Here is a 14,515-nt window from a genome sequence, read left to right as displayed (position 1 = left end):
ACATGTTATTCCCATTTCTTCGACCAGGACTCATAATTTTCAGACCTGAGTCATAATAGCACAGTTTTAAGTTACTAAAGAGTTCACATTTATTGAGCACAAATGGTATTGAAATTTTAATCCTAGACATTTTACAGTTCCCCAAATACTTTTAAATCCACACCATTTTATCATTCTCAGTGTGGAAGTCTGCAGTTATATTCAGGTTACAAAAGGATTACTGCTTGAGTATTAACTGTCTGACACAACCTTTCTGGAAAATTCTCAAGCTGGTCACAAAGCATTTAAAACTCTCAGTTGTTAAGGGCCAAGGGAACAGGCAGTGGCAGAGGGGTGAGCTGGGCCACTCGGCCACCTGGGGAGGAGCGAGGGAGAGAAAGGACCATGAGCCAGGTGAGCAAGGAGGAGGGTGGTGCTCAGAGCTGGCATAAGCAGAGTCTTCAGGGATGAACTCCTATTCAGGAGACGAGGGTTCCAGCTGTGCAAGCAGAGGAGGCTGGCTCCAGGTGGTGACATCTGTGGACACTGGTGGAGGGCTGGATGGAGGTGGAAAGAATGGGCTATCTGAGTGGAAGACATCAGAAGTCCTCCTCCTGGCTACAGATGGGGCAGCCAGGGAAGCGTGGAGATCTTAAATATATGAACCTCATCCAGTGGCTTGCTTTCATGCCCTCAGTGTGCCCCAAGGTAGTACAGCATCACTACAAGCAGGGGCTTTGGAGTAAGGCATACCCCGGCATCAGCAGCATCTCTACCATGCATTAGCTGTTTGCTCGCTCACTCACTCAACTACTTCCTAACTGTAGGCCTTGTGATAGGTTCTCTTTAGGTGCTCTAGACCTGAGGACTTACATTCAAAAAGCCCATTCTTTCTGCTTCAGGCCAGTTCGTCCTAATGCCACATGGAACCAGCTTCTTCTGTCTACACTGCTGGGATCCTCATCTCTTAAATACAGCTTCACCTCAGAAGACTCAGCTGGTTTCATCGACGTCATTCTCTATGCTTTGCCAAGACGCAGGTCTCTGGCTCAGGATCCTCAGTGAAATTCCCATGTTGGAATTTATCGAAACAAAGTGAGTTCTGATTCAGTTACAGAGCTCCTGCAGAGCCAGATGACAGGGTGCAACTAACTGAACTTATCTTAAAAGGGGAGCTGGTGTGTTATTTGCATTGGATTATAAAGGCTTCAAAATACCAGCAATTTTGGAGTGAAAACTGGAGATCCATCTGAACTTTCCCTTCAACCAATGAAAACCGTGCCACGTGCCAACAGTTAAATGACCTTTATTCTAATCTTTTGAAAAGTCAGGTAAAACTGTTAAGAAAGTGATTGCAAGCATTTTAAAATTTCCTCTATATAAACAAACCCATTTGATTATGAACTACTCCTGGCAGTTCTGTCAGTTAAGTTTCCAACACAAGTGAATTGTTAAATTGAGTGGTTAGTCACAACTCCAATTGTCCAAGGGCTTGTCAAATCCAAATCTGGAGTCCTGTATCACCCACCACCCAGCTGCAGCAGGGAGAACAGGATGGTTTCCATGGGTATTCCAGCCATGATACTCAAGGCCTAGAGGATTTTCACCCAGGCCTCAGATACTTGGAGAAAAAGCCTTTGCATTTAATAGGACTTGTTTGGGAAGCTGTATGTCTTAGAAGAAAGGAGATGGCCCCATGAAGTTCAGGGTCTCCTGGTTGATCATTAGCATGCCTCCGCCAGCAGAGGAACCAGGAGAGCAAGTCCACACCCTTGATCGTAGGGAAATGGGGCAGGCCTTTGTGGGGTCTCCTGTTTGATAACCAGGCTGAAGCTGCACAAGCCAAATATAAAGAACATTCTTAGACCTCTGGACCTTTTCCCCCCAAGACTCTTAGTAACAGAGAAAGACAGTTATTTACTCTCCTGCAGGCAAAATATTCCAACCACTGAACATTTCCCTTTTCACCTACATATTCTAGCATCTTAATCTAAAAGAAGTCCTTTTTGGCTAAATTTTCTTCCTCTAAATGACTCTATTTCTAACTATTCCAAGGAGAATTTAGAGGCAGACTGTGCCAGCACTTGTAGAAAGTTGTGCAACCTTTTTAAGAAATTGAGTAACTGCACTATTTGCTGAGTGCAGTATTTATTATCTGTGTACAGGGTAATGAAGCCATCTCTCAACTTTTTAATTGGCTGAACAATATCTCCCCAGCAGTATCTGTAGTTAGAAGACTGTTTCTTATGAGCTTTGCTTATGTATTTATACACTGGTATTTCTTTTTAGATGATGCAAATAAAAATTTTATTTGTGCTGCATGGATAGACAGAATAAATTATACACAGCTGTGAGATATCAGAATGAATTTTATGGAGTGATCTTGTTGACAAACCATAAAAGCACGTCTTGGATGATGCGTACATTCAAGCCCTAGATACCGAGGGAAAAAATATGACCTTCTAAAATGTACAGTTTGCATACATTTTGTTTTTCATAATATTTAGGCATCAACAAAACTCAATTGCCTAAATAAAAAATGTGAATAGCTGATATTGGGGAGGAACTTCTGGCTTCTTTGCTGTCGGGTAACCCGATACACTGCTTGCCATTTTGATAAAATGACCAGTTTGTTCAGTTTCATAGTGGAAAGGAGCGTATTAGACATTTTGGTTTCTAACATAATCATCTTCTGTAACAATCAGCTCTGCCTTCCCCCTGGATGTGTGTGTGCCTATCCTGCCTATCTCCTTATCTGAGTTTGTCATCTTCAGATCTGATTACGGCTGGTCAAGAGGGAAGTTATAGGCCAGATCCTCCGGCAAGACTCTTTCAGCAATGGCTTTTAAGGTCTTGGGAAAGCCAGCAATGAAGACACTCCAAAAGTGACCTAGATGCCCCCATGTGAGACACCCAGGGCTTGGATGCCATATACGCCCTGCCCCACCCCTGCTCCAGCCAAGCCTCCATTGCCCAGCTTACCAAGGGAGGTCCAGACCACCCTGAGGACCACTAAGGGCTCTGAGATAGTGAACAATGAACACCTTGGAGCCACAAGACCTGGCCCTTGTCCTGACTCCTCTTTGACTTATTGCCTCAGTCAAAGTCTGTTTCTGAGGTTCTGCCCTCTACAAAATGGGAACACATTCTCTCCCCTCATGATTCTCCCTGGGTTAAGGAAGCTCAAATAAGTCAACGCAGTCAAAAGACTTTCAAAAAGTTAATGCATGAAGTCATTTTGGGATATCAGAATCCAAGTTTCCATATTTCTAGGCAGTATTTGTTTAACCACACCACACAACTGGCGGGAAAATAACAACTATGTACTTATCATTAGAAAATGCCGGGGTTTATCCACTCAAACCACCCAATCAGCAACTGGGGAAAACAAACTCTGATGAGATTACTAGTCAAGATAAAACTCAAACATTATAACTGGAGCTCTGGCTTTAAAGAGAAATCATTATCAACACCTGCATGAACCTAAGAGAAGAGAATCAACTTGGGGCACCAAAAGTAGGATTAATATAAATATTCTTTTGACAATCTAGCTGGGGGACAAAGAAGTTGAGGCAGCCATCATGAGCTGCAAAAGAACCAGAAGACAAGGCCTTTGAAACTCCTAAAGTATTTTCCTTAGCCCCAAATATCCACAAGCTAAAGAAAATCTTATAGCACTGACTGAGCAGCTCCTTATTCCAGGGAAGTATGGTGACAATGGTCTCTTGAAGGCAAATATATTATTTCCTTGGTTCAGATTCATAGCTAAAGTCTTAAGCAAATAACAATGCCACTCTTCCATCTCATCTGCAGACTCCCTGGGTAGAAATTAGGGATGTGATTTTTAAATGACATAGCTCAGAGATGCTCAAAAGAACCACGGCAAAAGTTAATCTGAAAAGAGTAGTTTTTTTAGTGGAAAAACCTGAGAAACACTGCTTCAGCCAGACAATCAAGGTGAATGGCAACAGTGCTAAGTCATGTTGTTGGTATGTACCCTTCATAGGGGATGATGAAAATGACACTTAACCTCTGAGCTCCTACTCGCCAAAAGCCATAACCTCAGTCTAATCTTGAGACAAATGCCAATAGAGGTACATCCTACAATATGTATACCTGACCAGCAATCCCCAAAACTGTCAATGTCATCAACAGCAAGGACAGTCTGAGAAGCTGTCGTAGCCAAGACGAACCAAAGGAGACACAAGGACTAAATGTAACGTGGGATCCTCAATGAGACTGAGTATGAGAGAGAGGATATTAGGTAAAAAGTAGGGAAAGGGGTTAACGTATAATCTTTAGTTAAAAATACGATGTCAATATTGCTTCCTGGGTAGTAAATGTACAATACGTACTCCTGTAGGATGTTAATAGTAGGGGAGACTGGATGTGGGGTAGATGGGAACCATCTGTCCTAGCTTCTCAATTTTCCTATAAATCGAAAACTCTCCTTTAAAATAAAGTCTATTAATAATCATTTTTTAAATTTAATCTAAATCTTGCAAGAATAATGACATTCTGGAACAATTCAGCATCAAAAGGCTCAGAGACGGCTGTTTATCACTGAAGGTTCCAAATACCAGCAAATTGAAGCGTTCACCCCTCACTTCTCTTTTAACATCACTATTTGTCTAGATGGAGGAAAAGATGCAGTAACTGCAGTCAAGTGAAAAGCACGAAGTAATTAATTCACAGAGTTTCCTGGAGTATAAAAAGGCAGAGGTCTGTGAAGGTAGCTGAACCTTAAGCAACTGAAAGGCTGCTCTAAGCACCCCAGAGCACTCTCGAGAACATGGAAACAAGTTGCGGTAAAAACCTCAAAATTTTTAAAAGTTCATTTAGGAAGGTGACACCAAGTGACAATCACGTAAATACTTTGATAAAAGGATCTTGAAATAGAACCAGATTCTCTCAGAGCCTGAGAGTGTAGCTATCCACACTGGCAGGCTAAATTATCAAGACGCAGTCCAGAGTAAGCGAGGCAGCCATAGTGGTTTGAGTTACCCACCACAAGCCACCTATGGATGGTCTTGGGCAAGTTTCTTGTGCTCCTTGACACTCAGATCCTTTATGGGTCCAGCAAGGCTAGAGACCATTCCACTCCAGAGGACTGGCAAGAGGACCAAGTAAGATCATGGATGTGAAGTGGACATGGATGTCATTTGGCTCAGTTTTATGTTTGTTTCTTTTTAAAATCAGTCTTTGGAAAGAAATACACCAAAACGCTCTTGCAGGCTTTTTCTGAGTGTTGGGCTATGATTTCATTGTTTGTATGTATCTCTGATTTTTCTATAATCAGTACATATTACTTTTATTCATCATAAAAGTAATAAAAAGCAAATTATGATGAATAAAAAGTAAATTTAAAATAATCAATCATTTGGACTCATGATGAGGAGCCAACTGACTGAACGCTTTGCTTTCTTACTAAAAAGCTCTTTTGGCATCACAGATCTGCAGCCCTGGGCACGCTAGAGGACAGGGCATATTTGGAAATACAAGCAATCAAGTGCTATGGAACAATGACAATTTTGAAAAGATGTTTTATATGTCATTTCAGCAATCAAAGAAAGCTGGTTCTAGCTTCCCATAAATGTTTCCAATAGATTCATACCCCAAGCACAACTTATCTCTACTACACAGAAAAATAACTTTGCACGCCCATAGGTCTCCCATCTGTGGGGAGCAAAGTCATTTACAACATTAACTTATATTTTTATACCCCTTTGCTGGTCAATGGAAGCTAATGCCAGTCCCATTTTACAAATGATGAGACTGAACTATTGAGGTATATGAGTTATTCCTAAAGTTGCCCAATAACAAATGGCAGAATTAATGGCAAAACCCAAGCCCTTTGCATGTCAAATACATTCATTCACTTTGTCCTTTGTAGCAGGGACAAAGACATGCTACAGGAATTCATTTGTAATACTTTCTGGGGGGGATAGGAGGTAGGTCAGAATTTTCCAAAGTTTACTTTGCAAGAAATGATGTAAGGGAAAAATGGAACCAATTATATACCCCAAGAGCAATTTTTGGAAGTTACCAGCCAAAGGACAAGAATGGAAACTAGCTTATTCCATCCACTATTGTAAACTTATTGAATGGAATTAAACAACAATGAAAGAGCAGTCATTCTGCATCTCCACTAAAGACCTAGCTCCATCTCGGGTACTCTCCAACATCTTCACTGTACCATTCGTCATCGTTGGCCACCTTCTGCTGAAATATACATCCGATTTAGCAGCACTTGACGATTATGGTTTTCTTCCACTTCTCTGACTAGGTCTTGCCTTTCCCCAGCCTCTTTCTCTCCTTGGGGCACTTGAACGTCCCCCATGTCTCAGCTCTTGGCCATCTTCCCTCCCTACTCTTACCGTCCCCCAGAGAACGCAATCATTTTTAAGCTCACGTTGCCCAAATCAATATTTTTCCATCTGGCCAATTCACCCAAGCACAGTTTGCACTATAATATCTCCTCAACACTTTAATTGCAGTGTCTTGTCACCATCATCATCTCAAATTCAGCATGTTTAAAAATCAAAGCTTTCACTCCATCCCCCAGTCAGCAAACAAAACATTTTCCATCATATGTGTCTTGCCAATGCCATCACCATTCACCACGTCTTAAGTCAAGTGGCTGGGTGACTTTTTCGACACAGTCCTTTTTATCGCCAAGAGTCAACTCCGATATAGTGTTTTGTGCTGTGTTTTTGCTCTCTCTTGTTTTCTAAAAACTCTCCTACTTAACCAAATCCTAGATAGCCTCATCATCTGCAGGTTTACCCTCTTCCAGTTTTAAAGGAGAGGGACATTTGGTAAGAGCAGAAATCAGTAGCAGGGTTTTCCACCCAGAGAACATAAACATAAATGACCGAAGGCAGTAGAGAATTTAGCGGGTCCTAGGGACAGAAAGACAGTCAGTACGGCTAAACTGCAGTGAGTGATGGGACAGAGGGAGTGAGCAAAAGCACAGGGGTAGACAAGGCCCTGATCATGGTAGGCCTTCCAAGGCAGAATCTGGATTTTATCTGAGTGCAATGGGAAGGCATTCTAGAGTTTTTAAGCAGAGTAAATCATTCATATTGGAAACATTCTCTGTCTGAGGACAGAGTGTAAGAAGGCTGGAGAAGAATGGGTAGATGAGAACTATTCATAGGGCAAAAATGCAATGTTGAGCATAGATTACACAATCAATAAGCACTAACAGATACCAGTGATGAACACTAATTGAACAACTGCCATGCACCAAGCCCCAATCTATCCTTTATCAGTTTAACTTGTGTAAACCTCGCCACAACCCTATGATATTTACCCCCATGTAATAGATGAGGAAACTGAGGCACAGAGAAGTTAAGCAACTTGCCCACAGTCAAACCAACCAGGAAGCCAGGAGGCCAACCCATACAGCCAAGTTCTAGGATCTGTGCTCCTGTCACACTCCATGATCAATAAACAATCACTCTGGATAGGAAACAACTGGGTTACAATTCAGATTCCTTCCTGAGTCCTACAAGTTCTGGAACCTCATCCCCTGAGAGCCCCATCTTGCTTCCTCTGCTGTGACCACACAGCCCACCCTTCTGACCCCTTGACATGCCCAGCTATGTCCTACCTCACGTTCTTTGCACTTCCTGATCCCTCTGCTTAGAAGACTCCACTCTCAAACCTTTGCCTGCCCCCCCAGTCTCATTATTCATGTCTCAGCTCAAATGCCACCACGTCAGAGAGGCTGCCCTAGCTAAACACCCTTCCTCCCACCCAACTTTCTCTCTGGCCCATCACGCTATTCTGGTCTTTTCATAACATTTATCAGGGCCTGAACTTGTTTTATTTATTTATTCTTTTCTCTGTCGCCACCACCCCGTGCCCCCAACCTAAAATGCCAAGAGTTAGGGACCTTGTCTGTCAAATTCACTGCAATATCCTCATGTGGAGACAAATGAATTATTAGCGAACAAATGAAAGATCCCCCAGCCTCATTGTGATCATAAGGACATGGGGGAGGGGGCCAGAGCTTGGTTCTCATCCTGGAGGTTCCGACAGCTGATGGATTTTTTAGCTCACCCAGCAATGCCTGGTCCTTTGCAGGTCAATGCACAGAACCAAACCCACAGGAGCCTTATTTATAAGCCAGAATTCCAATGTACTTATTTTTAATGAGAAAGAACTGGCAAGTCAGCCAGAATCCTCATCTAAGGCACTTTGCTCATTATCTTCCCAGCAGGAACTTCCTTGAGAAGCCAAATTAAGATCAGAACAGACAACGAAGGGACCATAATAGAAATTGTCATCATGGAAGCCTGCTATTTCCTTCTCGACTCAAGAGTGTGTACCTGCCATGCTAACCAAGGGAGCGTGACATCCCAGTGAGAATGGGGCTGCGCACCAAGCGTGAGGGAGCGCAGGCTGAAAACCTGAACTGGAATGTGTTTTCTATAGACCCGGTGAGTTCTCCAATGCTTATTAGCTCATAACGTAGACGACTCGTACCACCATTTAGGACACTTCATTTTCTTCACGAGAAAAATGCTCTTTGAATTTTAACTCAGGTAGTAGTTTTTTGACCTAAAATCCCATGTGTGTTTATGAGAAAATATATTCAGAATTCCAAAATGCAACACAAGGGGCATATGCTACGCCCCATGGCCCGAGCGCGGGAATGTTCCCTTCCCCCCTTCTCCGCCTGCTGGACACTCAGTTGTAGGAACTCCTGCGACTTAGGCAGAATGGCGGTGGGAACAGGGCCAGAAAGGGAGTTTTGGCTTCAAGGTGGGACTTGAAGGACAATGAGGATTGGGGCTGCTAAGTTAGGGATGGCTGCCTGAGTCCTAATGACCGAGGGGAAAGTGGGGTTCTCTGGAGGTCAGGGCTGATAATGATTTTTACAACTTTTAATTTTCCAGTTGTTGACTCGCTCATTAAATTTTGGGGACCTACATGGGAAATCCTAATTTAAATAGTCAAACAGGATAACCAAAACTATTGTAACATAGGATAAGAGCCCTGAGTTCAGAGGAGTTTTAATTCTATGCAATTTGACAAATATTTATTTAGGTTTACAGAATGACCTAGGAGCACTTTTTTTTTTTTTTTTGGTAAGGAAGACTGGCCCTGAGCTAACATCTGTTGCCAATCTTCCTCTTTTTCTTAATATGTGGGACACCACCACAGCACAGCTTGATGAGCATTGTGTAAGTCTGTGCCTGAGATCTGAACCCTTGAACCCTGGACCACCAAAGTGGAGCACGCAGACTTAACCACTACAACACCAGGTTGGCCCCTAGGAGCACTTTTAATCATTTTGATTAGAAATACTTTTGGTCTCTGCTTCTGAAACTGAACAATCTGCTTACCTGTCTTTAAATCCTTGCTTCATCTTACACAGATAAAGCCAAAACAGTAAACTGTTCAGTTTAGGAACTTTTAAACAATTTTGTTCCAATAATACCCAACTTTATTCTGATCCATTCCTACAGAGCACAGAACTAGCCAGTCCCACACTGGTTGGCAGGCAGCTTAGCAGAGCAAGTGTATCTGTGGGCTGAATGTCATTGTCCTGGTTGAAAATTCACACTAATGATGCATTAATTTTCTAAATGGATTTTCAATTCTCTGTAAAATTAGCACTGATATGTCATCCAAGTGCCACGGTTGTGAGAGGGCTGTTGTCAATCCAGGGAGCTTCTCCCATCTTTTCCTCTTTCAGCTTCTGGTCACACAGTTCCACACGGTTGAATCAAGGAGAGGAGGGCAACTTTGCATGGCCTGCCTGTGCTAATAAATGGGGGGGTGGGGGGGTGGGGGTGGAGTGGGCGGGGCTCCCTCCTACTATTTCCCAGACTTAAAAGGGGACTGTTTCCTGTTCCTTCAGCAACCACCAGGCCCTGGCAGGTTGACAACTCAGTAGCCAATCACTATAAAGAAAAAGCCCTATAAAAAAATATTTGACCATTTCTAAAGAAAAAAGTCACATTTCTTTGTTGTTTTAATGTGCCTTTGTCACTGAAGTTGAACTCTTCCATACTTTCATCAGTTATTTCCATTTCTTAATTTGGGGATGATTTGCTCATATCTATCACCCATTTTTAATTGGCATAAATTGTTCTAATTTATTTATACATGTTAAGAATATTAAACACACTTATTTCTCAAACAAATCAACAACTCCTGAGTCACCCAGAATCCTCCCCGAAGAGCGGATCGATTCCCCTTCTGCCATTCAGAAGTGGGGTGCAGGTGGTGTAGGGCAACAGCCACAGCCTTTCAGGGTTCCACGCACAACTAGGACAGGTTCAAGCTCTGCCTTTCACCAAAGGTGGGACCTTTTCAATGTATACGGTCACGTGTCACTGATGAGGGGACATTCTGAGAAATGTGTCATTAGGCAATTTTGTCATTGTGTGGACATCATAGAGTGTACTGACACAAACCTAGATGGTACAGCCTACTGCACACCTAGACTATACAGTGCCAATCTTTTGGGGCCACCATCGTATATGTGGTCCGTCATAGACCAGAACGTCGTTATGCGGTGCATGACTGTACAATGAAGTACGGAGAACCCTTCTCAATGAGAGTAAGCGGAGAAAATGAAAGGAAATGACTTGGGGGAAGGAAGCCTCTGGCTCAGCATCTGGTTCACAGTAGTGCTCAGTGAGAAGGAGCCATTACTGAGGGAAGAAGGAAAGAAAGAAACCTTTTCTGAGTGCCGATTACCAGGGAGCTTCCATGCTGTGTGTTCTTTCCTTAAATTGGACTTGATTCTGCCCTCAGGGAGCATAGAGTCTAGTAAAGAAGATTTACAGGATAGGCACCTTTAAGAGCAATCAGAGTTGAGCTAGAAGACTGATTGCAGTTGAGATGCTCCAGGAAGTCTTCACAAAAGGGGTGCCAATTATACAGGCTTGGACCAGGTAGGATTTGGGCCTCACATGTAGGGGAAGGGGGTCCGTGGAGGAAAGGGGCAGGCAGGCAGCTTCTTAGACTTAGACCTCAGGTCTGCCTACACGACATGAATAAACAACAAGAAGAGGAAACGGATGTATTTGAGGAGAAAAAGGTATTGACCTGGTCCAATCAGAAGTGCAACAGATGTGACCTATTGGTCTGCTTTCAGACTTTATTCTAATAGAACATTTGGTTTTATTCTATAGGAGGGCTGGACTGAGATTTCATCCATCGCTGTCCCACATGGACTTTCAAACTCACAAAACCTTCACCACTGAGGAATTTTCTTTGATAGTCACTGTTTATGACAGCGAACAATAAATTGGGATCTATGTGGAGTTTCCAGATGTAGCAAACAAAAACAGGACTTCTAGTTAAATCTGAATTTCAGAAAAACAACAAACAATTTTTTAGTATAATTATGTCCCATGCAATATTGGGGATGTACTTATACTAAAAAAAATTATTCAATGTTTATTTGAAATTCAGGTTGAACTGAGAGTCCTCTGTTTTATCTGGCAGCCCTAGATCCAGGCTTCCTTGAATAGTTCTCTGGCTCACAAAGCCAAAAAAATTCAATCAATTCTTAGGAACATGTTCTAGTTTCAAAATTTAAAGTTAACATGAGAATGGCTGAAATGTAATTATTTTCAATCAATTCAGAGTGTATGACAATATTTTCTATGGCACAGAATTTGAGACCAAATAACCTAGTGACAGATTTTGAAAGGGGAAAGGAGATTTTAAGCTCAATGGAGAACACACCTCTTAAGTAACTGAATCCTCCTCAGCTCGCAGCTTGTTGAACCCAACTGCTGGAAGACAGTCTACACACAATAAAGAGCTTCATTCAAGGGTCCACATGACTCCAGCTGTCACTGAAGCACATGTTTGGCACGGATTGAAAGCCAAATGCAGTCTAACAAATATTTCAAAACCGAATTTCTATCTTTCTAACACATGGTTTCTATACGGATGTAAGACCTAGAGAGCTTTGCAGTTCTCAAATGATATCCTGGCTGAACTACAAATGATGTCTGCAGCAGACCACTGTACCAAAATTATTTGCTTTTTAAATATGTTAAAGAAAGCTAAGTTTATGAAGGGGCCGCTGCCCGGAGATGCCTGTTCCAGTGTGCAATTGCCATAAGACGAGGGACAAGAATCCAAATACACCCACTGTCAGCCAAACATTTGCATAATTTCTGATACAAAGAGGAAGCTCCTCTCTAAAGCTCCAACTTGAGAATGAAATTATCAAGGGTGATAACGCATATTTTAATAAACTTTAAAAGTTCTGGATATGTCTTCATTTAGGAAGATCTCTTGAGCATCAGTTCCACAATAATACATACACTAAATAATATGTTCACTTCTGCTATCAAAAGTAGAACAAGTTAGCAGAGCCTTTTTCTGTATGCAAGCATGTGCAGGTATACTAGCCTATTCTTCCAAGTGGGTTTCCCCGTGAGATAAATTTCTAGATGAAACCCAAAAATTATTGAAAGATATGTATTTTGTTTTCAGTGTCAGAAAGCTACATATGTGCAAACTTCCCTTTTTTCCATCTTTTTCATTTTTCCCTCAACCATCTGGTTGCATGTAGACCCAGCTTCAGTCCGTTAGAGAGCAGACAATATTTGCCACCGGCTGGCCAACGATATTCTTGTAAATATTTCAGTACCCTTCTGATCCCAAGAAAAATCGAAAAATCAAAACAACTAAAAGAAGGCAAGCAAGGTCCACATGCTGGCGCACATTGTAACTCTACTAACTTTTCCAGTGTGTCCTCAAGATTACTTTTCATGAGAAGGGCTGGGTGGAGAACAAAGAAATTGTCACATTGATTTTCTGTGGAAATAATACAATTTATATTTTTTGATACTTGATAGCGTCAGTGTAAATCAGAATCATATGGAGAGAAACTGTCTTCCTGAAAACACACACACACACACACACACACACAAATAGACAGAGTCAGCCCAGTTCTCTAGAGCTCTAGAGGGCAGGCTTTGAGAAAGTGACCGGGAGAGAGGGGACAGGAATTCCGACCAAGGACAGTGACAGCTGCCTGCTGTGTTTCACCACCGCTAGACGCACTCTGCCCCACATCATCACCAGTGTTTTAGGAAGCCCCTGCCCCAGAGCCTGACTTTGCTCATTTCTTGGAGAACTCTGTACAGTGGCCTCTACGTATGAGCGTGTGTGTCGTAAACGGCAGTCTTGTACCAGCCGTCTCCCAATTGTCAGGTACTTTACAGTTTACATAGCACTTTCCACATTATCTCACCCAACCCCAAAAGGCTGCAGTAGGTTTTACGTGCCCCATTCTACCTGGGGTGGGAGTGGGCCTTGGGGAAGCCAAATGCCTTGCTGGAGTTCACAGGTCTGGCAGGTGGCAGAGGTTCAAATCCAGGGGCTTCACCTTGCCGTGGTCACTTCAGACCCAGAGTCACTGTGACCTGAACTGTCAGCCAATCCCCACCGCCCTCTCTCCTTTAGCCCTCCACACTTTCCTGCTCACACTGGCCTCCAATCTTTATGGGACCCCACAACCTTGTATCCCCAGGATGTCCAAATCAATCGCTTAAGTTAGATAAACTGAGGCTTGGAAGACTGGCAAGGGACAGGCTTTCAAGAGAAGCTGGGCTGTGACAGGGAGGCACATAAGGACACACCCCTCATGCCCTGAGGTCCAGACCCCATTCCCTGAGCACAAAGCTGGCACCAGGCAACCTGGACCCCCTGACTCTTCACACTTCTGTCCCCTGTCTTTCCTCTCCAGCTTCAGATTTCCTGCAGCCATGTGGACCTCGCCAGATGTGGCCTGGTTGTGACCAGCTCCTGCCAACTCTGCCCTCTGCCGGGCCCACCCAAATCAATGGGGTCTCCAGTTTTATGAGGCTGGTTCTCTGCCTCATTGGAAGTCACCCTGCATGCTCGAGGTGCAACAGATCCTTGTCCCACCCGGAGCTGCCCAGAGCCTTCTGCCAGGAGCAACACCATCCTGGGCTCTCTGAGGACTGCGTGAGTTCCTCCCGATGTGGAGCCTTGAGTCATGGCATGTGGTCATCACTGGCCACCTGGGAGCTGGCTCCTTGAGAGAGGAATGGTGTCTTCTCTGAGGCCCCAACCCCAGCACAGCACCTTGGACCTGCCACATGCTAAATAAACATGTTGAATGGATGTGATAGAGCGGGATGAGGTCTGGAACTGTCAAGTGACATGTATGAAAATGCACCCTGGTTGATGGTTGTCCGGGGTCCAGGGTCCAGGAAGAAAACGCCAACCTCCTCATTAATGAGACAACGCCTCCATCTGTGCACTGCTTTCCCAGCCTCCTCACCTCCAATGAGGGGCACTGGGCCCCAAGGGCTCAAGTTGGCTTCAGATGTCCCTACAGATGCCCTGATTCCAGCATGTAGCCCTCACCCAGCCTTTAGACTGACACCCCCGGGGTGGACTGTTAAAAGCACCCGCAGCTCACTGGAGGGCTCCGGACACCCCCTTCCTCACTGTGCCTGGGCTCTCTGCTCTGCTTTAGATCAAGGGTCACCAAGTCGTTCTGGGATCTTCACTGAAGGAA

The 14,515-nt window shown here is 43.6% G+C and overlaps 1 protein-coding gene across 1 annotated transcript in view; it reads right to left on the bottom strand.

Moving 5' to 3' along the window:
- ADAM12 (ADAM metallopeptidase domain 12) overlaps positions 1–14,515 on the bottom strand; it is a 335,212-nt gene that overhangs the window by 293,643 nt on the left and 27,054 nt on the right. The gene's annotated exons all lie outside the window — the stretch shown is intronic.

This window comes from Equus przewalskii, chromosome 1, assembly GCF_037783145.1.
Source record: "Equus przewalskii isolate Varuska chromosome 1, EquPr2, whole genome shotgun sequence".
In the NCBI taxonomy this organism is placed as follows: domain Eukaryota; kingdom Metazoa; phylum Chordata; class Mammalia; order Perissodactyla; family Equidae; genus Equus; species Equus przewalskii.
This window is presented reverse-complemented; position numbering and strand designations above follow the sequence as displayed.